This window comes from Sceloporus undulatus, chromosome 2, assembly GCF_019175285.1.
Source record: "Sceloporus undulatus isolate JIND9_A2432 ecotype Alabama chromosome 2, SceUnd_v1.1, whole genome shotgun sequence".
Classification (NCBI taxonomy): Eukaryota; Metazoa; Chordata; class Lepidosauria; order Squamata; family Phrynosomatidae; genus Sceloporus; species Sceloporus undulatus.
The window spans coordinates 226522889-226549981 of NC_056523.1; the positions used below are offsets into that span (position 1 = coordinate 226522889).

Below are 27093 nucleotides of genomic sequence, written 5' to 3' on the forward strand. Positions count from 1 at the left end.
TTTGGGAAGAGAGTTGTCTTATAGTTTTTCTGAATCTGGGTTTATTATGGTTGAAGGCAAATTTGTTTATGAGATCTTGCCAAGTTTTCAATTTTGTTCATGGTGGATGCAGAGGGATGGTTTAGATTTAAAACAAAATTAATCAGGGAATAAGCAACATTTTTAACAGGACTATCCTACCTAATATGGATAATTTTAGAGTTTTCCATTGTGTTGTTTTGGAAATAATTCCATTTTGACACTTTATAGTTTCTGGGAATCAGTGGGTTGAGATCTTTCATAAGGATGGTACCCAAGTAGATAAAGTCTGAAAGATGTAGTTGGAGGTTGGTCATTTTTTGAATGTGAAGTTGATCTTTGTAAATGGTATTGAGGCACATCAGTCTGGATTGTTAGTAGTTAATTCTGAAGCTTGCATATATGTCTTCCTCACAGAGGGAAGATCTGGAATGGAATCCCTGTGGATACAAAAGGCTGACCATAGTCTGTTACGAAGACATTTAGTATTAGCCAAAATGGAGGTAAGATTTTTTTTGTCTTGATTTATTAATGCACTTGGTTTAAATGCTGAACTAGTGGGGGGTAACAGTACTCTGTTTTGTTGCTGAATAATACCCAGTTTTAAGGACTGGGATGATTTTGGATGTAAGACAGGATTGAGGGCATAATCCTTTTGTCATCAGTTTGTTAAATAAGTGTGGGCCAATTTTGTTGTAGCATAGTTTATAAAATTCACCTGTAAATTAATCCGGACCGGATTTCCACAGCCTAAACTTTTGAATAGCTGTTCTGATTTCATTTAATGTGATTGATTGGTTGAGAGAGGCTGAATGCAAGTCCTTGAAGATGGAAGATTTGAGAGGCTGTGATTTATCTAAATAGCAATGTACAACATTGTTAGAGTTACTTCCTACTACTGTGATTCCAGTGGCTACTTCGCTTAGTGTGTGCAGGATGGATACCATAAATTGTTGTTGGGTTGTGTTTGGCGTGTAAAATGTGTCAAACACGTAGCGTTAGCTGAGAGGTTTTCCCTCTAATATTAAGTTTCCTCTCTAATATTAAGCCCATAGTATCACTTACTTCTTTGTCAGATGTAAACTGCCCCCCCCCTACTACATATTGATTGCCAAAAAAACTCTGAGGCAAAATGGGGTCTGACCCTTTCAGGTTAGTTGAAGAAACAAAATAATAATAATAATGAATGAATGAATGAAACTTTATTTTTATACCGCCGTTCCTGCGATCATGGCGGTTTACAACATATGATAAAATACAAAATACATCACATAAAATTCCCCATATTAAAAACAATACAAAACAATAATTTTATTTATTTATTTATTTATTTATTTATTTGCACCCCGCTTCTCCCAGAGGATTGAGGCGGGTAACAACAGAATTAAAATACAAACTTATACAAAGAAAAACATAAAAACATCACCTTAGAAGGTCCTCTGGGAAGTCGCAACAAGCCTGGTTTTCTTCGGCTGTAATAGATTCTTCCAATCCCAGAGGACCTGAATGTGCAGTAAGGATTATATAGGAGGAGGCGTTCCCGCAAGTAAGCTGGACCCAAGCCATGTGGGGCTTTAAAGGTAATCACCAACCCCTTGTACTGTGCCCAGAAGCTGATAGGCAGCCAGTGTAGAGGTTTTAGAATAGGTGTTATTTGGTCGAATATAGATTTTCCTGCGACCAGTCTGGCTGCCATATTTTTTTAAAGGCCGAATTGCTCGATTTGTTTAAGAATTTTTACTCTTTTTACTACTGAGCACAGTCTCAACAGCTGGTCGTCATAGATCACTCTATTGGGGTATATGAGAAAATGTGGTCTTCCTGCCCCTAGTTTTTATTGTCCATTTTGCCTACTGGGTTAGTGTGGAGCAGCCAAAAGAAGCAAATTTCTGTATATCAGTGTGGTTTTCTAAAACTCTTGTTTGCAAAGTGAGATCAGATATATATTTATAACAAACAATTAACAAGTTATCAAGAGGTTCTGCTGTCCTGATCAGACTTTGTTTTTCTGTTCTTTGCTGGGAGGATGGGGGGAGGGCATCACTGCTCTGGACCAAGCTATAGTTTGGTGAGCTATGAGGCTGATAAATTTGATGGAAGAAATAGGAAGGTTTAACTCTATGGGTGCCATTGGTTTGTACAATTGTACAAAACAATATAGCCACAATTCGTGGTCTTAATAGAAGTTATGCACCTCAGGGTTTCTTTTTTGTAATTATTATACAAGGTGTCATCTAATATTACCCCAGTGTGATGGGGTGTATGGTCTGTCAGGTCAAGCAGTACCGTTTTCTTATGTGGAAGTTAAAAGGAGACTCACTTTTGTGAGTTGTGTATGGAGATGGCAGCTTAAGATGGCAGTTAATGTGACAGGAAGGTGAAATGTAATATGGGTGGTGTCCCTACTTCATTCAGAAAAGGTGCACCAGGATAATACAGAAGAGATGCAGGGCTTGAAGATTTTAGAATCCTTTATATTGATGCTGGGAAACTGGTCTTATTCTTTTTGTCTTATGTATGTACCATATATTACTGTATGTTGTACCAGTGTGTTCCTTGTAGATCCTTATTGCCTGGGGCCATAGATCTGTCTTAAGTTAATTTCCTTTTCTAATTCTGTGGGCGCTCCCATATCAAGTGCTTCGAGAATTGAAAGAATTTGTGCTGTGGTGTTGATGCTTCAAATTTTATTCTGGTGGAAAATAATGATCTTGAAGGGGAATCCCCATTTCTATTTTATGCCTGTAGATAACAATAAGACTTGAACAAAAGTCTTATTCTCAGTGTCTCCAATGAGATGTTTTGGTAGATGGCCACTTTATGTCCCTCATAATTCAGATTTTTGATATGTGATAATGAATTTAACACTAAGGTTTTCTTTGGAAACGTGGCAAATCTCATAATGATATCTCTTGGTTGTCTTATTGGCTGGTCTCTGTGGGGTCAAAGAACAATGAATGCATTCCATATCATTAGATGTTAGTTCCAGTTTGGGACATAATCAATTCCTCCAGGCAACAATTAAGGTTTGTAGAGATGCAGAAAACACTGTCTCCGGGACCATTTTCAGATGATTATTCAGTTGTCTCTTGTGGTTCCCTAAATCCTCCAGTTTGCCTTGTAATTGGAAATCAGTTTCTTTGAGCTTACGGAGCCTATGTTCAGGTGGAAATGAGAAGCTCACTACAGTAGATGAGCCAGGTTTGCTAGTTCTGCTTGTTGTATTCAGGCCACGTGCCATATTGGCAAGTGACAGCTCTCCTTCTTGTAGTTGCTTTGGTCCGTTACAGACCACCGCTTTGCAGCGGTCTGCAGGTGCTGCTGTTTGCTCCATGAGGGAGCCGCAACAGCCAAACCGTGCGGCTCCCGCGCGGAGCAAAAAAGAAGCTCCAAAATGGAGCTTCTTCTCGCATCACAGTTATGATGGCATGAGGCGCCAATGGCGCCCTCGCGGCATCATAAGCGCTGCGCGACGTGTGGATGCACAGCGTCCGCTACATCAAGATGGCGGCGGCCTTGTGGAACGGCCGCCGTTATTTGTTACGGACAGAGTTCGTAACAGGAGTAGGGGTGTCTAGAAGAGACACCCCTTTTCTAAACTGGGATGGCCTGGGGACGTCCCAAATGGCGGTATGTAATCCGCCACTGTTATTCTTTTGCAGACAAATAAAAATCGTAATTGACTGATCTGCTGCTTTTTAAAGTGTGGACATCTATATCATGGTACCGATTTTCAGGGTTGAATTATTGTGTTTATTTAAGAGTAGTCATTGGGATCCAGCCAAACTCCACAATCAGACAGGTTCCATGATTGACGGATAGTCCCACCCAGTCTATGATGTCTTTTATTGTTTTATTACATACTTGTTTTTATTGTTTGGCACCCTGATATATTTTGATGAAGGATATCTTATAAATACCCAGATAAATGATTTCAGGGGAAAAATATTTCTAGCCTGCCTTTTCAGAAAGATAAATTTGAATGTACTATAAATGTGTCAGGTAGAGGCAATCCTTTGACTAATTTTGATGGATAATTTCCTATTTGTTCAGTTTGATGATATGGACAGCATTCTCGGAGAAATGAAACCATTTACTACTGGGATCTCATGTAAAAAGAGAGAGGCAAAATCAGGATGCAGTCACATTTTTCAACCAGAAAATACTTGTATTCCTTTCTCCAGATCAAAACAGATGAACATGGATAAGAACTAACAAGTTAAATAAGTGAATTTTTTTTAAAGTTAGAATTAAAATGGTTATTAACCTGATTCACTGATTTAATTTATGGTGCAGCATTACCTTAATTCTAGAATTAAGTTAGTATTTAAATTATTCCTTTGATAAAAAAATCCAAGAAAACAAGGCTTTGGATAAAAAACCTAAGGAAATTTGAAATTTATAAGTTCTTCATAGCAGGGTCTGTCTTTTAACAAAGAGAGACCCATCTATGAAGAACCAATAAATTTCAAATTTCCTTAGTTTTTTTAACTCAAATCCTAGTTTTCTCAGGGTTTTTTTAAATAGAAAAACAGCTTACTTTTCCTTATTTTCCCAAGGCTATGAGATGAGTTATAAGGCAGAGGGCCAAGAGTACAGAAAATGAAATTAGACAAACAATATGAAGCCATGGCATGGAAAGTCAACAATCTGTTTTCTAGCTTTGGTTAGCAAAAATAATAGACTGGAGCAGTGTCTGTTTGCATTGAAACATTGTTTAAGGTGCTCTTATATTAGGTAATACCAACTGTGTACAGTTCTGGCTGTTATAAAACAAGCTGCGATCCAGGTAGACAACACTGCCCCAGAATCTTTTGCCATAGGCAAGAATGGCTGGTGTCCAAGTATCTGTTCAGTTTTGAGGATCAAGAGAAGACTAAAAAGTAGAAAGAAGTTTTTTTTTCTCCCTCCCACCCTGTTTCTTGAAAAACAAATCACAGAATCATAGAAATGGAAGAGATCACTAGGGCAGTCCAGTCCAACCTCCTGCTATGCAGAAAAAATACAACCGAAGCACTCCCAAAAGACAGCCATCCACGTTCTGTTTAAAGACCTCCAAAGAAGGAGAGTCTGCCACCCTCTGAGTAGTCTGCTCCACTTCCTCTTTTTAAGTTACTTACACATCAATGTTACATGATACCAGGGTGGGAAAGTGTGGCCCACAAGCTGCATTTGTTCCTGAACCCTACTTTGACAGGTTCCAAAACCCTCTGGAGGTATCCCAAGTCCTTGTTGTTTTTAAAAACTTATTTTTGAGTAGTGTTTTTGTCTGAAAATGCTCCAAAACATAAAAGAAAACAACCTGTGACAGTTTGGCTTTTCTTCCTTCTTGGCCCCCCCCCCCCACATCTCCCCAAATACTTCTTTTGGGGCATTTATCCTGTGACATCATTTCCAGTGTGGTCCATGAGTGAAAGCTTGATGTGGGCTTGATAACTGGGTTCTATCCGCAACACAGTCGCCTACCCCTGTTTTACACCTTTGAAACATTCCAGTCACAAATCCAACAAATCCAACATTACCTTACACCATACACATACATGCCCTACAATGGCATACATTTCCATCTATGGTAGATGCTCTTGGTCCACCCTGACTGCAGCTACTTGCAGCTCTCACACTTGGGGTATTATTTGCAACTCCCAAACTAGAAAATAGAGATGACGTACTTAGTTTAAGTCTCTCTGATCAAAACTGAAGACTCAGACATAAGGAACTTTGGAAAAATCATTGGCTGGAATTCATTATGGGACTTCAAGAAATAGAACTGAACAGTTTTGCAACACCTGCATTCAGTAAGGGTCTGCTATGACGTTACTATTCAGGGAACCCAGTGAAGTGTCTGCTGCATAGTGGGACCATTGCTCATTGGATACTCTTGATGTGCAACCAGGACACTGGCTAGGTCGTGCCAGTGTGCGTCAGTAGAGCCTGATGCACATTGCAACACTTACCTTGCCAGTGTTCTGATATGTGCCTTTGCTTAGCAGGGTTCCATAGTACCTCTGCTATGTAGTTGAGTATACATTAAGTTAGGCATTGTAAGGCATGATATAGAATCACAGTTAATATCTTTAAATCCTCCAGAATAAGTGTGTGACAGAAAAGGGAAATATTCCATTGAAATCATATGCCCGATCTTTTAGATTGGTTTTATTGCTTTTTCAAAGGACTGAAGAGGCAGTATGTGTTATTGTGGCACATTGTTTCTGAATTTGAAAAATGGGGCAGGAATTAGTAATAAATAAAAAATAAAATTTTTATTTGTACCCCGCCCTTCCAAACGATCAGGGCGGCTAACAAAATGCACCGAAGTGCAGACAATATACAAGATTAAAAACAACCATAATAAAACAACAATCCATAAAAACAATAAAAAGCCCCTTAGCCCGTCCTCACGGCCACGAGAGAGGAGGGAGGCCCACAGGATATTTAGTCGGGGAATGCCTGATTAAATAGGAAGGTTTTAAGACCCTTCCTAAATTGGGCCAGGGTGGAAGATGAGCGGAGCTCCGTGGGCAGCGTATTCCAAAGGGCTGGGGCAGCTGTGGAAAAAGATCTTCTGGCAGTGACAGCCAACCTAGCCCCAGGCACCTTCAGTTTTGGTGCATGGGTGGATGCTAAAACATATTCTGACTTTTTAAGACATTTTCTCCATGGCATCTCTTTACCTTCCCATCCAAATCTCAACAGCTATTTTAAAGTCTGACCTCTCTTCCTGTCTTTTGCATATATACCACTGCTTTGCACTATCCAGTTCAGACGACACAGGTCGACACCCCCAGGCCAGAAATGGTAGATTGGATGCCATTTTGATGGATCCAATCTGACTTCAACCCAACCAGGTCTTAGCCCAGTTTTAAATAACCAGCTGTTTGCAACAGAATTTCCCATAAACCCCACCGCAATAACTGGTAATTCAGACTGCTATGCCCCACCTGAACTGCTGCTACCATTCTCCTTGCAGGCTCCAGTCACAGCCTGTTGGAAGGGGGCAACTGGCCATGTGGGTGAAGACAGGTGCCCTGTTCCCAACTTTAAAGGCTGTGAACCTGGGACCTGCAAGGAGAACAGCAGTAGCAACAGGTAAGATGGGAGATGTAGCTGGCAGACAAAAGGCTATGGTAGGCAGGCATCTGAACACTGGCCTGTTGCTGCACTAGACCAGCTAAGTGTCCAGGGTGGGAAAGGGCTGGATCCATGGGCAGGATACGATGGTTTTGTACCCCAGATGGAACTAGTAGGTGGTTGGACAGGCCCCCTTCCAACTCTATAATTTTAAAAATGTTAATATCTTTAGGAAATAAACCTTTCAATACCAGGCTAGGGGAAAAATGGGCCTTTTGGTCCATACATACAGCTCCTTAGAGTATTCTCCCCCCCCCCAACTGAGCTGTTAATTCTAAAGTATATTTGTGTTGAAATAGTCACCAAATAATATGAATCCCTGCACTGTTTCATATGCTTCCCTTTGTTATAATCCTGTGATACCTTTTGCATCCATTATGTAATATTCATTCAACAGTGAAGGTGACTAATTAGGTCTACTTCAAAATATATCATTGCCACGAATTCAAAACTGGTGCTCTACACCACTTTTCTGATTTTGCTACCCATCCTGCCAGTGGCAGCTGCTAGCACCCATGGCAGTGCATCAATTCATTTTGCATTTGTGGTTCAGAATCTTGGATAGCAAGAAGGGAGAAGGGAATGGTGGTGGGGAAGGGGATCTGGTTCAGCAGTTCTTCTCTCCCTCTGAGGCCCAGACCAAGGCAGATGGACTAGAGAGAGGGCTCTGCTTCTTAATCGAGGCCAGGCCTGATAGAGCTGGCCGTGCCTTTTCACTTCCTCCCAGGCTGAATGATGACAGATGGCATGGAGAGAGGACTCTTTTTCTTCTAAGATAACAAATACATTGTTGGCAACAATACTGGTAATTGAAGTTATAAAGTCTATTATAAAGTTATAAAGGGTCACTTTGGAGTTATGCTGTTTAAATGAAACATGCATCTTAAGAGGCCAGAAGCTGTGCCAAAGCTGTGCTCCAGTCTTTAGACTGGAGCGTGGCATTGGCATGGCTTCTGGTCTCTTAGAATGCATGTAGCATTTAAAATGCCATACCTCCAAAGTCACTTGAAGCAGCTTTATTTTTGGCCTGTCTGCATGGGCCCATAGTTTTTAAAATGAAATTCACTATGTTTATAAAGACTTTGGGAATTGTTGGGAGAAATTTCAGATACAGTGGTACTCACAGTAATTAATGTGACCTTTACTATCTATTATAATTTCTCGAGATTAGGAAACAAACAAAGGAAGCTTATGACTGGTAGTGAGAATAGTATTATACAAGCTACGTACAGATTTCTCAATATAGTTTGGACTTATTGAAATATAAGAGTGCAGAACTACCCATATGAGATAAAAGGGAAGTGGAGGAGATAATGTAATAAAAGCAAGAAAACCAACAAAGTTTCTAGGAGTAGGAGTTGATAGATTGTGTAGGGGATAAAAGCCAGCAGAAGGGTACAAAAATAAGCAAGCGATGAAGGCAGTCCAAATTACCAAGGTGTTTACTGCCAACAAAATAAAGAGATAAAAATTTTATAGCTAGAAATAATAAACCCTTGGGGGAACCCTCATTAACAGCAGCAATGATGGTGGTCCTAACTAGACAGTGATGCATCATGTCAACCCCCCAAGGAGTCTCTGCCGCTGAAAAAATAAAAAGAAATTAATATATACTTGCTACAGTCGGCCCTTCACGTTTGCAGCTTTGGCTTTTGCTGATTTGCTGATTTGTGGTTTTGATGTTCTGAATCTCTAGGTCTTCCAGTGCAATTCTGGCAGAAGGTGACCACAGAGTTGTTCTGGAGAACCTAGAGATTCCTAGAGAAAAACACTTCTCTGCGCACTTGTAGGTCCTCCGGCATGATTCTGGCAGATCAACCTCTGGCAGATGTTGGCCATAGAGTTGCACTGGAAAATATTGAGATTCCTAGACAGGTCCTCTCTCAGGTAAAAGAATAGTATTTTTTTATTTGCGTTTTCCCCACATTCACAGGGGCCCTTCACCTCTAACCCCAGAGAATGTGGTGGAACCACTATACCAGTAAATTAAAATAGAAAATCCAGTGACAGAATCACTTTCCAAAACAAAATTAGAGTGGAAACTCTATTCAATCCATATAAGACAACTGGCATTAACATGGCTGAGGAGTTTACATTTGCAGGAAAAAAAATTGTGGATATTACTCCAGAATTGGGGTGAAATGAATCGCTTCTTAAGCAATCTACGCAAGATGAGTGGGCAATAGCTTTGAAGAAGTGGCTCGCAGTGTAAGACAATAGATGAGTGAAAGAAACATGATCCCACAGAGGGCTCAACAAGACAGGCTATAACTATGAGTAAGTATCTATAAGCAATATTCTTCTGAATACAGTGGTCTTTTGACAACGGTCACTGAAACTTTAGTAGAGTTTAGTAGAAACGTAGAAGTGATTCCAAGGAACCAGATAAGGAGTTTGCTATGCAACAGTAGGCAGATAAAGAGAAGAAAGTCAATAAACAAATGTCACCAAAAATGCAGAAAGAATATAAGCAACAACAAAAAAAGTAAGAACATAAATAGCCAAAGAAAAGGTCAGAGCTATCCCAGAAGTGAGCAAAGATGAATATTCAAAAATTATTTAAAATTATGGATAAGGAACAAAAGTCTGAAATGATATCAAGGAAAATAAATGAATTATAATTGGAGATCCCAAGCTTGAGCTTCAGTAGGGAGTATATGTATATATGAGGTCACGGGAGTAGTCGGATGGATCATATTATAGTGTCAAACTTCTTTTACAATCATATAGGAAAATGTGATATGATAGCAAGAACAAAGAGTGACCATTTGCCAATTACTTTCAGCCTTTGCTTCCCAAAAGAGATCCACTTAATGGCTCAAAAACAGTTTAAGGACAATGTCATGATGGAAAGGAAGATTGAAATGGTCAGCAAACATAGGATGTAAGATGGCAAGTTTATTAAATTAATCTCTGAATAAAGGACTCAAAAATGACATTATAAAGACAGCTAAGCCTGAGGAGGCTCTACCGAAGTACAGTACTCCCAACTCACATCAATTGTCTCATGAATAAAAAATAACTAGGGGGAACCCCAGAAAGATAAGGATGGTCATGGGGGTGTATAAAGACTGTATGGAAAATAGGAAACACCTGAGACAACTATAGCTTAAATATAGGAGAGATAACTATAGAATACTGTACTCCCAAAGAGATACTTTTCGAAGACCTAGGCCCGTTACAGACCGCCCAAAAGGGGCGGTCTTGGGCCGCTGCCGGTTGCAGTGCGGGGAAGCCGCTGCAGCCAAACCGCGCGACCCCCCCCGCGCTGTAAAAAAGGAGTGTGAAAATCACGCTGCTTCCGGCAACCCGGAAGAGACATCGCAAGTGCCAAAGGGCGCACTCACGATGTCTCTTCCGGGTTTAGACATCCGGACGTTGCGCGTCCGTTACGTCAAGATGGCTGCGCCCGTCTGTATAGGGCACCGCCATCTTGCTGAACAGAATACGCGTGAGGGGCAAGGTGTGTCCAGAAGCGCCGCCCCTCGCACGTATTCCTGGCGCAACAACGGCACCGCTTAGGCCCGTCTGTTAAGGCGCCATAGTAATGTTTAGTCTGGAAAATTAGTATGCAAAGGGGCTTTATAGCCCCTTTGAGACTAACTGAAAGAAAGATGTTAACAGCATAAGCTTTTGTAGAATTGAGCCTAGTTCTTCAGCTGCATCTTGGGATACGTTACACAGTGCACCTGTGTCATACATGGGTGCGATATACGCGGCTTTCAGCATACGCTGAAAACTGCGCTGGAAGGACTAATGGTGTGCATGCCTGTGGCACATACCGCCATGCCACCACGAGCACGAGCCCCCTTAGTTTAAATGGGACTTGAGCATACACGGAATTTCTCTTACGGGGGGGGGGGGGAGTCTGGAACGGATCCACCGTATGATGGAAGGGACGACTGTAATTAAAAAACAATGTAAAGTTAACACAGCAAAGAAAAAAGGGGAATCCTGCTGTAGATAGTGGTTGGCCCTATCAGATTTTGTACTTCAAAACAATTCAAAACAATCTTCTTTACCACACTAGCAGGCAAATGGGTTTTAAACGAGAGTTAAATTAGGGAACACCAGGAACATCAGGTGATAAACTTCAGGAAATTCCTGGTCCTCTCTAGTTTAACTCTTGTTTAAATCCTGTTTGCCTGCTTGTGTGATAAAGCAGAATGCTGGGAAATAATGACAACTATGTTGGGAAACCGGGGTGGGTGGGTCTACCACATTGTAATATACCACCACATACTTGGGAACCTTGTTGTTCCAACCTTTTTAGAGATTGCAGAGCAAGAGAACACACAAGGTGAAGAATTAACGGTAGATATATGAAGCTCATTGGACATCCTCCAGTGGTCAGTGGTGATGCTACAGGAAAAGAGCTTAATATAATCAATTAGACCTGGAAAAACCCCTGGACCTAACTTAATCATGACAGGATGTCTAAAAGAAAACATCTCAAGGGCATCACTTTTGGCACCACTTTTTACACATATCAATCAAACGTCCAAACTCCCAGTTAGCTGGTCCAATGGTATCTCTATCCTGATATACAAGAAAGAAGATAATAACGATTCCCAAACTTTCAACCAATAAGTTTTTCATCGGTAGTGGGAAAAGTCTGTGCGCTGTATCAAAATAATTGTCTCCAGGCTTGGATGGAATAAAAAAAAATCTTAGGGGGAGAAGAGGCAGGATTTAGAAGGGAAAGGTCAATTATAGACAACTGTGGTCCAAAGCAGATGGGCCAAAAGTGCCGGCTTTGGGCCAAGTTTGGGGATGTGGTGTTTAGATGATGCACAAACGTAGCTGGAAGCCACACGGAGAGTGTGTCAACCCAGTTGAGATGGTTAAGCCCCCTTTAAAAAGCAAACAAACAAACAGGAAGATCTTGGAATTGGTTTTTAAAATATTTAATGGGTAACTGATAAAAAAGTAACTGAAAAGGTAATGAAATTCCTCGTGTTTCTGTGTATTTTACCTGTAAGGCTAAGTAATTATTTTTATAATGTATTTTATAATGTATTTTAATGCTTTTGTTTTTGCTTTATGGTTTGTTAACTGCAGTAAAGGCTGATGATGAGTAATCCAAAAGGATTATAATCCAGGTATGTGTCGTCGTAGGCAGATCTGACTTTTATAGGAATAGGCACAGCTGGTGCACTAGTTTTAATTGTGCAAACACATATTTGGCTACTGCCACAATTTGGGCACCCAAACTCTGTTCTGAGCCCAGGAGTATGTCCAAGCTATCTCTCTGCAGTTTCACTATGCAAAGAGGCCTTATAGCATGGGGGACAGACCTGAGTCCTCAGTGATCAGGGTGTTAAATAGGCAGCTTTCAGCATCACCTTCTGAGTCTGCTCCTCCACGAGGACTGGAACCCATGTAGAACAATGCCTCCAAATGCCATCCCAGAGGGACAGCTCAGAAGGATACCATGGTATTGATAGCTACTAAGTGGTCCAGCAGAACCATAGAATCATAGAAGTATAAAATCATAGAGTTGGAAGAGACCTCAAGGGCCATCCAGTCCAACACCCCGCCATGCAGGAATTCTCAATGAAAGCATCCCCAACAGATGGCCACCCAGTCTCTGTTTAAAAACAGCCTTTAAAGAAGGATACTCCACCAGTCTCTGAGGGAGTGTGTTCCACCGTTGAACAGCTCTTACTGTCAGGAAGTTCCTCCTAATGTTGAGGTGGAATCTCAACATTCATCTCAGCCACTAAAGACTCACTCCCCTTATTCAGTTCCTTGCATACGCCATCCACCAAGGTGACAGAAGCTGTCTCTGTCACATAGCCAGACCTAAGGCCAAATTAAAATGGATCTAGATAAGCGATTTCATCCAGTATTTAGAACCCCTAGATACTTTTCACTTGTACTACTTCCAATCCAGGCAGAACTCATATTTGGGCATTTAATTTTTCCTGTCTAAATGTGGTACCTTACATTTATCCCTGTTGAAATTAATTTTTGACCCAGCTCTCCTAATTGTTAAGGTCATTTTGAATCCTGGTCCATGGGAAAATGGTTGATTTGCAATTGGTAAAAGCTACATTTTATCACCATATCTGTTTAGCATGTATACTGACAACATTATATGAAGAGCAGGAAACAGTTCAAGATTTTACATACCTTGGCTCAGAGTGGAGATTGCAGTCATAATATCCCGTCCTCTGGGACATTAGTTACCTCTGCTAATTTTGTGTCACCTGAATATTTGGCAAGTATGCCTTCTAGTCCATCATAAAGATGTTAAACAACACTAGGTACAGGTTCCTGAGGCACCTGAGCTGGATTTCTCTCTAGGATGAAAAAGGAACCATTGGCAAGGGGCAATTTCTAGCAGAAAGAAAGAAAGAAAGAAAGAAAGAAAGGAGGAGAGCCCTGATCTGAATCAAGAGCATGTTTTTGATGAGAACTATAAGGCTACTTTTTCTCCAAAATAAATTAGTTAAGCACAATACTTTGGCTTTCATAGACTAATCTTTTCATGTTTATAAAATAGTAAGCTCTACCAGCATTATATGTGTTGATTAATTTATGTACTGAATAATTTCCAAAGCCCGCTTGGTCATCTAGCATTTCTCTTTCCTTGTATGGTAACAGTCTTTGTTAAAGAATTTGGAGCATCACTTTGTGATGGTCCTGTGGTTGCTGCAATACCTTTTAACCCTTTCTTATGGATTGGAATGTATATTGATAATTTCTAATCTGTGGGTCATTGTTTTGTTTTCCATATTAGTTGTCAGATTTTGGTAAGAATTAGAGTAGAGTATGTCTCTATAGATTGAAGCAGCTCTATTTGTATGCTGTCTGTTCCTAGCGCTTGGAGTGCTGCTTCCATTTCACTTTCTAAAACTAGGAGTTCATCTTCATATAGTTCTTCTGGATGCGAATCTGCCATCCTTCCATCTCTCTTATATGGTTCTTTGTTGTATTGTTTCCATTATCTTTTTATTTCTAATTAGTCATGAAATGTGCTCCCCTGTTGACCCACATACAGGGGTACCCCGGGTTACGAAATTAATTCGTTCCGCCGCCGCTTTCGTAACCCGAAAATCTTCGTAAGGCGAAAAAGCCATAGGCGCTAATGGGGAAAAGCCGCGATTTCGTGCGAAATAGCGCCGAAAAGCACCAAATTTTTTTTTGTAACCCGAAATAACCTTCGTAACCCGGAACAGTTTTTTTAAATGGATTTTTTTCGTAACCCGGAAATTTCGTAAGGCGGCGCATTCGTATCCCGGGGTACCACTGTATTGGAAATGATCGATATACATTCCAATCCATAAGAAAGGAGTATAGCATCCCAACTCTTGGTTTAAATTTCCTTTTGATTTCTCAGATCTTTCCCCAATCTCCAGGTGCCAGGATGAACTGGGAACAGCTTATCTTTTAGCACTGGAATCTCATTCTTCCTCCCTTCTGTACCATCCTAGTACAGAGAACTTTCCATGACCCATTCTCACAGCACAATCTATGCATTTTTACTATTAAATGAAGCCAGAACTACATTTTTACTAAAACCATAAACTCTGGGCCCAACACTCCATCCTCAAATGGTCAAGGAATGTTCTCTGGGCGTTACAATCTTTTCTTATTCCCTGGAGGGAGCCAGATCTTCTTTGCCTTATCTTGACCATTCATAGAAAGTGGAATGACTAATCGTTAGAACATCATGTAAGCAATTGTCTCATGACATCAAGTTAATAATCACAAGCAACAAATCACTGTTACAAATATTGGAATCACTTCTTTCTACCACCCCCTTATTTCCTAAAACCAAGCAGTTACATATTAAAGGGAAAAAACAGTAACACATATAACTATTAAGAAAAAAGGGGGAAAACCCATACATAATACAGCAATGCAAATCAAATTCAATAATCATATAAATCTTTCAGTTGGGCCTGGTGGCAGCTGAAATCTGGATATCTGTTATTCTCAGCAGCCCCTTGGAGGCACCATAATTCTTGCTGGTTGCAAGCAGCATTAAGACATAGGCATAAAGGCACAAATTCAAACTAACCACCCCCCACCTCCAAAACATAAAATATATTAATGACTGGGGCAAATATATGGTGATACAAAATCTATAATGGATCTCCAGTCTTGGACCACATAGGGGCTTGAAAGGGGCCACCTGTCTTTGCCCCTGGTCGGTGCTGCAGCAGCAACACACTGCGGCACTGACCCACTCTCTCAAAAGAAGCTGCCTAGTTTTAGGGGCGTCACAGGTGTGCCAGCGTGCCATAATGACGCCCCTTGCGCGGAGTGCTGTTTAGGCGCTCTGACGCTCATGCGTCATCATGGCGCGCCAACATGGTACATGGACGCTGCTAGTAGGGCTGGGTGCGTGTGGATGCCCAGCCCTATCGAGCCCTACTTTTGGGCCCAGTCTGGTGTAAAGTGCCCATCTGTACCAGCCTATAGTCTCACAACTCTTAAGCATTAAATGGTGACAAACCTATATGTGTTTCCCACACTCTTGCCACAGTCACATTGGGCAAGGTTCAGACTGTCCTGCAAAAGGGCAGGGTGGTCCCACCCAGAACCCTGAATCATCAACAATCATATCAATCTTCCAGTTGAGCCTGGTGGTAGTTGAAATCTGGATAGTCCACAATTTCAGCCTCATCCCATGATATCATGACAAAACTGCCTGGTCTTTTGTGGCTTCTCAGGAGGGTCAGTGGGCCTGACTGGCTTATTTATGAATTGCTGATGCCTAATCAATTTTCTTCACTTTTCCAGCAACACAGAGGTGGGCACCATGGATCATACCAGATCTGCCTCCAGCTGACCTTGAGGGATCCGCTTGTCCTATCTGTGCCTCCTTTTACTGAACACACTTGTCTTTGGTCACTAGTCCCTTGGTCTTCTGGGGTGGTTCCCAGTTGGTCCAGCTGGCTCAGCATGACAGTCTGGCTAGTTGCAAATCCCAGCATGCTCAGTAATTCCCCTCATCCGGTATTGGGGCATTTTGGAGCAGCCTTAGCCTCAACCACCTGCCAGCTGTAAAAAACTATTGATCTGGACCATTAAAAACATTTTTACATTAATGTTTTATACAATTTTTCTTATAAGGGGAAAAAAGAGACAATATAGTAGATTAACATGGCATCAACCATACACAGAAGAAACTTCAACACAGAACAATTAACAATGGTACAATACATAGTTTTGCCAGTTGAGTACTAGAGAATATTATAAACAAACGCTGACATATTATAATCGGAAGGGGAATCAAAACACAATATATCTTTCCATAGGTCCACTTGAGCAGCTGGAGGTTGTAGTCATGGTGAGTGATTGTTAATATATTCAATAATTTTTGTCCAGTCATCATAGAATGTCTCGTCTCTTGTATCTGTTACAGTTTCTTATTGTATAGGAGAGTTTCTCCATTAGCCAAGAGTCCTACACTCTTTCCCAACAATTATCTATTGTTAGATCACCTGGTTTCCAATATCTAGCTATTTCTAGACGTGCTGCTATGAAAGAAAAAAACAATTAAATTTCTGTATTTCAGGTTACTGTTAGCATTAACAGAAAAGGATAACATTAAAAGAGTAGGGAAGAAATGAATAATTTGATCTGTAATGTGAGATATCTGGTCTAGAACCTTTTCACATTGTGGCAATCAAGGCACATATGTTCATATGATCCCATAGCTCCACAGCCTCTCCAGCAGGATGATGGAACATTTTTAGTTATCCTGGAAAACTGGACTGGTGTTAAATACCATTTCAGAACCCCTTCTTTTGTAGCAGCTGGTCGTCATTTATATGGGGCAGAGGACCATATACCAGACCAAGCTGCATCTGATATCTCTAACTTGAAATCTGATTGCCAAGATTTTTGCACATAGCAGTGATTGTATATAATTGCAGCAGCTTTTTTTTGTGGAGTCTCATCCATACAGAGAAGTTCTCAAAAGTTTGTGGTCTTAGAACTTCCCCCGAAAAGTTTAGAAAAGATATGAAAGAGACAATTTGTTATACTTGACAATTTATTTTAGGGAGTCTATGGATTTGGGGGTTCCCTGAACAAATAGATCTGCAACTCTATAGAGCCTGCAGGTTTTCCATGAGTTAAATTGTGAGAAATTACTATTCATCTGAAACTGCGGATGTAAAAGGAAGGGTCTTATTGGAGATTGATCTGGGGCATTTGTTCCAAATAATTAGGTTTTGTGACTTTTGCTAGCTTCTGTCTCATGTTTTGTGAGTATAGGTAAGCAGATTCCAATGAAGAAATTTCTTTGATTTCAGAGCTGACCATCTGGTGTTATAATTTTGTGAAATTAGGTTAGTAAATTGACTCATTTGGAAAGCTTCAAAATAGAGTGTTAAGTCAGGAATTGCCAAGCCACCGTATTTGCTGTCTAGTAGATTTAGGAAACCTGGGTCTTGTCTTATTGAAGATGAATTGATTTATCATTTTCTGCCAGTTTTAATTTAAAGGTAGGAAGGGGGCAAAGGTATGCTTTAGAACAGAAAAAGCAGTTGATGGGGTTAAAAACATTTTATCTACGGCAATGTGCCCCGCTAGTGAAAGCTTTGGTGACTGCCATGATTTCATTTTGTTTGCCATCCAAGAAGTAATGGAGTAGTAATTTCTTGGAATGAGTTGTGTTATTTCCTTAGTGAGCAAGATACCCATATATGTAAATTCAGACGGTTTCAATTGTAGATTAATCATTGAGTACCAATCATTTTGATTCAAAAGTGGTACTAATAATAATAATAATAACAACAATAATAATAATGTTTATTTATATACCGCTTTTCCAAATTAGATCAAAGCGGTGTACATTAAGACACATCATCAGGAATTTCTGGAAGTTTATTTGTAAGCCCAAGTATTTGCTAGACACTTCTATGGTTTGTTTGAGTGATGTGAAAGATATTCCTGGATTTTCCAAAAATAAGAGGATATCCTCTGCATAAAGGGCAAGTTCATGATAATGGCCATTAACATGAAGGCCAATTATGATAGGATAGGATTGGATTGGATTTGGTTTGCTAGAAGTGCTATCATTAAGGGAAATAAAAGGGGCAATAACGGGCAACCCTGTCTGGTGTCTCTATGGAGTTTGAATGGTACCAAGTCCATGCCATTAACTTCTGAGTGATAGATTAAATTTGATAGATGACATTAATGAATTCCTTACCAAAATTCATTTCTTGGAGAACTCTGAAAAGATACCGCCATTTCACTCTGTCAAACACTTTTAGTGCATCGCGAGGTAAGAGGGCTAGTGGTATCTTTGACATGATGGAATGATGTGTGATATTTAGAACTCTTATTGTTTTACTCCATATATAATGAAAGTAGTGCTTTAGATATAAAAAATAGTAAATCCTTGAGTAAGAGGGGTGTATGTGTGCGAGAAAAAGGTGTAGTCCCTCTTTTAGGGGTGTAGGACTCTCCATGGGTTAATTAGATCTGACTCAGAAATTAAAGTTGCTAATGAAGAGTGGGTCAGTTTGTTTTGTTTTTCCATCTCCTCCAGTTATGATTTCCCGCAATGCTTTCTCATTCAGGGTTTTGAGGGGAAAATGCATGAAATTATGCTGGTTAGCATTTGGGAAGTAAAAAGTGCCAAAGGTGTGAGTGGTTTCCTTGCTAAGGTTCCCTGCAGCATAATATAGTGTCCACGGGAATCTCTTTGTATACTCTCAACTGAAAGTGGCATGATTTGTCAAGTAATATTGCTACACCTCTAGATTTGTTTGAGTCACCTGTTGTGTACTGCTGATTAAATAGAGATGTAGGGAGGATAGGATTACTGCCTTTGCAATGAGACTCCTGTAAAAATATAATTGTTGGCTTGAGTTGCTTTAAATATTGAGTAACTTGTTGTGGGCGGGGTTGGCGCCGCGGGTTGCATGATGGGAAATGTAGTGCACAGCCCAGTCACTCCCAGCCAGCCGATAAACCTACTTCACTCCTGCTATGTTGCCAAACGAGTGCTCTTTAATACAAACAATCAGGTGAGTGACACAATAACAGGGAACTTCTTTGACACAGTCCAACTATATACAAACTTTCTTTCCAGCCAGGCTACCCAGTCTTTCAATGAGAGAGAAGTTGGCTGCCTCCTATTCCCGGGCACGTCCTCCGGAATGCTTCTCCAGCGGTTCTCTGTCAGCTTTCTCCCACGGTCCGGGTCTTGGCCCTTGTTCCCAGCACTCCCCTTTTCCGTCCCACCATTCCTCCACCAGGCTAGGGGCGCTTCGGTTTTCCCATCCCTCCTCACACACGAATGGGAAGTCCCCTTCCTCTCTAGGGTCTCGAAGCTGTACCGCCTCGTGGGGGCCCAAGGCCCGCGGACTATGCTGGCTCAGTAAGGTTATAGGCCTTCCCACTCTCCTGGGGCTCTGAGTTACCTTTCCTAGCCCTCGTCCGACCGCCTCACCGCGTCCCCCTCTTCCGCGTCTCCTGCCTCCCGCGCACACCTGCTCCTCTCCTTTTATTCCCCTCTCCGGCCCCGCCTTCTCTTCCTCCTCCTCTCGAGTAGCCCTTTCGGGATCTCTCTCCACCTGATCGCTCCCACCCTCTCCAACTCTTCCCTCCTCAGCCCTCACATCTTCACACTTGTGCTTGCTTAACCTAAACCTTTGACATTTTTATTGACATTGACATGTTTATCAAACCATTTCCTGTATTGCTATGTATTGTATATGTATTATCCTACTTGAGAGTATGTATTTTCCCTGGATGAAGATTAACCTTCCATTATGAAGCCAAGCCCTCCCTCCAGTCCATCTGCCTTGGTCCAGGCCTCGGAGGTAGAGAGGAACTGCTGGACCTCTTACCCTTTCCCGTCACCACTCCCTTCTCCTTCTGTGTCATGTCTTTTTAGATTGTAAGCCCAAGGGCAGGGAACCGTCTAACTAAAAAGATTGCATGTACAGCGCTGTGTAAATTTACAGCGCTTCATAAATAAAGGTTAAATAATAATAATAATAATAATAATAATAATAATAATAATAATAAATGAAACAACTTTAAGTTTATCCAGAGACAAGGTAGAGGAGTTGAGAGTGAGTTTGGGACCAGAGGAAGGCTATATGATATGTTAGAAATTTACCAGATCTTTTCCTATTTACCTGGTCTCCCTATTTCCAAGTAGGTAGTATTGGCTACCAAGGAAAGATACCTTATTTCATCATACTATGAAATTAAGAACATTAACAAAACTAAACAATTGAGAACCATATAAGTACCAAGAGAAAGAGTCTGGGAAGTTACCCAGCTCCCAATCAACGCTAATCTCTTCTGTGGGGTTACAGGGGGACTGTGAGGATCTTAATACAACAGTAGATGGGAGGGAGACTGGATCTCAAACACTGTTTAGGCAACTTCAAAAGAGTACATATACTGGGGCAACAAGATACAAGATTGGCAAATTAGGCAAAATAACATTACAAAATAAAATACATAATCGCCATTAAAGGAGCCTTTAGCAATTTCCTGTGTTGGTAATCTGAACCAGAGAGTGATGGCAATCTGGTGCGGAGATGGTGGTTTAGATCAAGGGATGAGAATTGTATTTGAGATATGAGTCAGGGTATCACGCTCTGGTTTGATGAGTAGTAGGTAGAGTGCAGGGGCCACAATTTGGAGTCTGGGAGGTTCAAAATTCAACCAAACCTCACCATTCAGCTACCAGACCTGGAGTTATGGCAAAGGCTTTTAGGGTTGTAGAAAAGCAGCTCCTCATAGCAAGGTCTAACTGACAAAGACATAAGCAGATGGCCATCTGGTGGAACAGAAAACAGTTCCCTGCAGCACCAGGTTAAAAGCCGGACCTAGACTGAAGAAGAACAACTGCCAAAATGGCACTATGGCCTGTTACAGACTGCCAAAATAAAGCTGCTTCGGGTCTCTTTGGAGATATGCTATTTAAATGATGCATGGGTCCTAAGAGTCCAGAGGTCGCATCAAAGCCACACTCCATTCCTAAGCACTGGAGTGCAGCTTCCGGATTCTTAGGACCCATGCATCATTTAAATAGCATACCTCCAAAGAGACCCAAAGCAGCTTTATTTTGGCAGTCTGTAACAGGCCAATGAATTTCAGTTACTCATGAGTAGCAAAATAAAGATGCTCAGTTCAGGATGTGGATTCTTTTCCTTTCTTGTATTCTTTTCCCCATTTGATTATATGCCATTTTGAGATCTCTTCTGTTTATAGCCATTCTATTAGAGGAAGTAATTTCTTCTTGCATTTCTCCCTCTAACTCACAGGGGATATTGATGTAAAGAGCTTCACAGACATGCAGCATTTGTTCACTAGATGTTGCAGACATGATTGTCTCACCTTGAATAATGATCAGTTTAAATGGGAATCCCCGCTTGTATTTCACACCTGCTTGTTGTAGTAGGATTGAGAATGGTTTGAAGACATGCCTCTTTTGCAGGGTTTCAGAGGAGAGATCTTGAAATACTTGTATCTTGCAGCCTTGGTAAGTGAGATCAGAGATGCCATTGAGGTTGGATAATACTTGCACTTCTGTCTGATAGTGGGCAAATCAAATAATGATGTCCCATGCAAAAGTATTTGATCTGTGATATAAGGTTAAGGACCTATGTGACCTTTCAATATCAGATGGCTTAAGGTTCAAGTCTGGGCAGGCTTGATCCAATTAGTCAAGAACAACAGTAAGTTATCTCGTTCTCCATGTTCCATACACTCTTAAATGTATGTTCAGGTATTTTTCTTGATTTTCTAGGATTTCTACCTTGTTTTGGAGGTAATCATTTACCTGCTCTAATTTCTGTATTCTGTCTTCATGTAAAGTCCCCTGTTGAAGAGCTGCATTTGCTGTCTCTTCTGTATCATGTATATGCCTGGTAAGCACTGATAACTTCACGTCTAGAGGTTCAAATGCAAGAGCCCAGTCTTTCTGGAGATCTCTTACCAGGTTCTCAAAGCTTCTCTAAAAGTTCAGGAAAAGGTAGATCAAAATCTAGAATGTGGTCTCCTTTAGTCCCTCTATTCAATCCACCTGTCATGTTAGTGTCACTCAATAAGTGTTATTCTTCTGGTAGGAATTTTTGTTGTTCCGCCAAGGGGTAAAATCCCAAAATTGATTGATCTGTGAAGCGTTTTGTTTCTTGCATCAGATGTGCTGTTTTGAGATGCAATCTGTGCCTAATTAAACCTCAATTGAGAAAAATTTGTTGAGATCCAGTTCTGCTCTTTCTTTATGCAACTGCATGTCTGTTGGCTAGCCATGCCCCCTATTAAAAACATTTCTATCAAGTTTCCCAGTTTTTATTTCCATTCGACACTCTGAGATAATACATCTTGCAAGGTTGTCGTACTCATCACTCCTAAATATCTCTCTGTCTCTAACTCAGCTGGAGCTGGCGATTGTCAGCATATTGATGACACCAATCCCAAAGCCCCAGATCATCTCTCTCAGGCTTCATGTAGATGTTGAAAAGTGTAGGGGATAGCATTGACTTTGTAGAACCTCACAGGCTAATGGCCAAAAGGCTGAATAGCAGTCCCCCCTGCCCCCATTCTCTGCGAATGTTCAGCCAAGAAAGACTAGGATCAATGCAAAACAAGGCCCCATATCAGCTAAATGACCCAGAAGGATACCACGATGGTATCAAATGCCACTGAAAGATCCAGGAGGACCAACTCCCAGTGTAGGTCATCCATTAAGGGAATCAAGGTTGTGTCTGTTCCGTAACCAGGCTTGAAGGCAGATTGGAATTGGTTCAGGTAATCTGTTTCATCACAATCACTCCGTTGGCCAGTCCTCTGGTGGTTTTAATTAGTTAGGATGGACATGGATAAAATGTTCCCCCTTCTAGATGTTTTATTTCAACATGTGTTGTGTGCCTTCATGTTGTTTCCACCTTATGGATAGGGCTTGTATTATTTAGCGTATCTCAAAATCTCTTGTGCTAATGTGGCTTAACATGAACCTTGTTGCAGTACAGTTTGTGATACAGTTTAAATTCTCTGTTATTGTAGAAGGCATTAAAATTTTTTCTATGAGTAGACATGCCTTCAATCTCCCCCCCCCCCCCGAATTTGAGTAGTAGGCAACTATTCTTACAGCATTGACAGACTCGTGAATAAGTCATTTACAGGTACCATATGGGGATGAGAAAATTAATCTCACAGACCCAGCTTTTTTTACCATACATGTTTACACAAAGAGGGTTGGATTAGTATACTAACTTTCATAGCACTTGACCATCAAGTACTGGTTTTTTTTATAACAATAATAGAGACAGATGGAGGCAAGGGAGAGAGCTTGAGAAGTTATATGTGCGAATGGACCACATAAGGAAGAAGAACTGATATCTCTAAAGAAAGAGTGAGCATATGAGGCATGTGAGATCTACTTTACTGTTCAGCTTGAACCTTGAGATTCACCAGCCAGAGCATGTTCTAAAATGCATAATGTTACAAATTATGGAACCAGGATTTTGTTTTAAATACCAGAATTGAAAAGATTCATAATGCTTCTGCAGCAAAATCTATTTCTGCTGACCCCAAGCTTTCCTCATTTCAGTAGTTTAACTTGAAGCAGTGGAGAGATTTTATTGATACTGTTGCCTCCCAGTGATTACTTGTAGATCCACATGTACCTTCTACCACTTTTGCCACTCTTAGAGTGATTTAGGAAAAGCTGTCTTAGGAAGTCTCATGGGATGTTTATCAGAGAGAAGGAGAGGCTGAACAGTGATCGTGTGAAGCTGGCTTGGAAGCTAGTCCTAGGGGAGAAAGGCAGATATCAATTGCATCAGGAGAAAGGAATCTAAATGGCTGTCCTCCTAGAAGTCTATGTTAATTACCAGTGTGGGTGCCGCCGCAGCAGCAGCGCCGCAACCCTGCCAGTTCTGGGGAAGTGGCAGCAGCACAGCAGCAGCACTGCAAGCCCCGCCAGCACCGGGGAAGTGGCAGCAGTGGGAAGGAAAGAGGAAAGGTAAGCAGGAAGGAAGGAAGGAAGGAAAAGAATGGAGAGAAGGAAGGAAGGAAGGAAGAGAGGAGAAGGGAAGGAAGGAAGGGAGAGCTGCTGCATCCGCACTGCAGGAAGCAGGGCAAGGCTGGGAGACCCAGGAGGAGGGAGGAGGAGGACATGAGATTTTTTTTTAAAAAAAGAAATAATCAAAAAATTGATCTATTGTTCAATTATTTCTATTGCAAAGAAGAAGAAGAAAGAATCTATTTTGATCTTTTGTTCCCACTTATTGGGCACACTTCAGAATCGATTCTTTTCAGACCAGAGGAGAAGGAGAGAAGGAGCTGGGCAGCCATTTTGAGTGGCGAGTGTTTGATTTTTTAAAAAAACTCTGGGAGAGTGTGCTTGTTGCTGAGGGGGTGGAGCTTCTGTGAGTCACATCTGTGAGTCACTAGGGGGTGGAGCAAGCAGACTAGTTCTATATAACTCCCTCCAGAACCCTTTCAGGCCAGTTCCTGCCACAGAGAGGAGAAGGAGAGAAGGAACTGGGCAGCCATTTTGAGTGGTGAGTGTTTGAATTTTTTTAAACTCCGGGAGAGTGTGCTTGTTGCTGAGGGGGTGGGGCTTGTTTTCTGCTGCTCCAGAGAACAGGATCCGGAACAATGGATGCAAGCTACAGGAAAAGAGATTCCACCTGAACATTAGGAGGAACTTCCTGACAGCAAGGGCTGTTCGACAGTGGAATGCACTCCCTCGGAGGGTGATAGAGTCTCCTTCCTTGGAGGTCTTTAAACAGAGGCTGGATGGCCATCTGTCAGGGATGCTTTGATTGAGATTTCTTGCATGGCAGGGGGTTGGACTGGATGGCCTTTGTGGTCTCTTCGAACTCTACGATTCTATGATTCTTTGATTCTTCCCAAAAAAACCTATTTTGAAAGTAGTGTCAGAAAACCCCAGTTTATTTGGGTTTGCCCTGTTTCTTTCCCCCTGAAATCGATCCAATGAGGATCGTTAGTGGTTTCAAATGGGAATGAAGGTTGTTTGCCCTGAATCCCGCTTTGGAGCAAACTGCAGAGGAAATGATCCCTAAGTGGATTTAAATGGAGAGGTTTTTCCATGGGAAGCCAGCGCTTCCAAAATGGAGCAAGAGTAGGGATGCCATAACCCGGCGGCCCCCGTGACAATCACGCTTTTGGAGGGCCCCTCACGGTCACGGCCCGGTTTGGGGGGGCCCCCACGCTTTGTTCCCGGTTCGGGGTCTGCTCCTCCGCGCACGGCTGTGCGCCACTCTCCCCACTTGGCGCACTGGCGTAGCCTAGAGAGCAGCTCTTTAAAACATCTGCCACTCAGAGCTATTATATACCAAGTGAGCCCACTTGGAATATATACCCTCAGGAAGCCTTACTTTCCAGGTTACAGTGAGCAAAGAAAAAAAGGCCATAAATCGTTCATGTTTCACTGGGAGTTTAATTGCCTCATCTTTTAAATGTAAACCGCGTCAGTATTCTTGTCATTCTTTATCACAGGATCGTTTTTGAGGCCCTAAACACCTTTACTTGTAATATGCAAATTTCTCCGGAAGCTGACCAATGGGAAAGAAGCAATCAGCCCTCCCCTTGGGTTGGTTTTCAATGGCTTGGTAAAGGAAGAGCTTTTGCCTTGCTTGTAAATAGGAAGCGCTTTGGGGTAGCACGGCCAGAAATATATAATAATAATAATAATAATAATGTTCTATTATAGACCGCATTCCATGATGATCAAGCCGGGTTACAGTACAAAATTTAATACAAATAAAATGCAAAGTGACAGTTAAAGGAGGGAGGGGCCTCCTTCCTCAGCAGTCCCTGATGGAGCTGGCGTCATGCCTGACGCTCCCTCTGAGCCGAGATGACACAGTTAAGGAGGGAGGAGCCCTCTTCCTTCAGGCAGACACCGATGTTGCTGGGTCCTGCCTGATCGCTCCCTAGGCCAAGGTGATATTTAAGGAAGGGAGAGCCTCTTCCTTCAAGCAGTCCCCCTGATGTTGCTGGACTGCCTGAATCGCTCCCTCTGAGGCCAAGATGACAGTTGAGGCAGGGGAGGGGCCTCTTCCTTCCGGGCAGTCCCTGATGGAGCTGGCGTCTGCCTGATCGCTCCCTCCTGAGGCCGAGATGACAGTTAAGGAGGGCAGGGGCCTACTTCCTTCAGCAGTCCCTGATGTTGCTGGGTCCTGCACTGATCGCCCCATCGAGCCGAGAGACACGTTAAGGAGGGAGGGGGCCCAAGTACAAGGCTAGCCCACAGTAGACCCCCCCTTAAACATCCATGGCTCAGTGCTATAGGATTCTGGGAAGTGTAAGTCCTTGTTGCACCAAGCTCTTTTGACAAAAGGAGCCTGAAAATCCACAAGGAGCATTGCCTGGGGGCTGACGGTGAAAGAGGAGGTTGCTCCGGAAATGTCACGCACTTCCCTGGCTCCCTCCCTCCGCCTCCTACCTCCTCCTCCTCCTCTCAGAGCTCATCAACCACTCCCAGCTTTCCTCTCTCACCCCCCCCCCCCCGCCTGCACTTTGAAACCCCATTTAACGGCCAAAGCCGCAAGCTTCTGGAATTCTGGTGTCTGAGGCATTTGGCCTTCTCTGTCAGAGAGCTCTGGTGCCACAATAGACTACAATTCCCAGGATTCCCCAGCACTGAGCAGTCTCAAACTGGACCATTTCCTCAGTGTGGATGCACCTGGGGAGGAATTCTGGGCACTGCAGTTCAACTAAGTTTGGAGAGTTATGGGACTCCCTGTCAGAGATAGCTCTGGGACCACAGTGTACTACAATTCCCAGCATTCCCCAGCACTAACCCAGGACAGTTAAGTCACTCTCAAACTGGATTATTTCCTCAGTGTGGATGCAGCTTTGGTGAGGAACTCTGGGCATTTCAGCCCAGCATTGTTTTATTTCTACAGTGTATTTTAGACCAGAGACAAGGTGACCAGGCATCCTCCTCCTTTTCCAGGACATGTCCTCCATTTGGAT

At 42.0% G+C, this 27093-nt stretch overlaps 1 protein-coding gene across 32 annotated transcripts in view; it reads left to right on the forward strand.

The window, feature by feature from the left end:
- Positions 1–318: 318 nt before the first annotated feature.
- Positions 319–27093, forward strand: part of ADGRL3 (adhesion G protein-coupled receptor L3) — a 459475-nt gene continuing 432700 nt past the window's right edge. For 6 of the 32 annotated variants that reach the window (XM_042454246.1, XM_042454240.1, XM_042454243.1 and 3 more), the window contains exon 1: positions 327–521. The gene's annotated coding sequence lies outside the window, so the exon portion shown is untranslated. Of the gene's footprint in view, positions 522–27093 lie in introns of all 32 variants that reach the window. The other 26 variants (XM_042454245.1, XM_042454268.1, XM_042454262.1 and 23 more) reach the window with 11 other exon arrangements.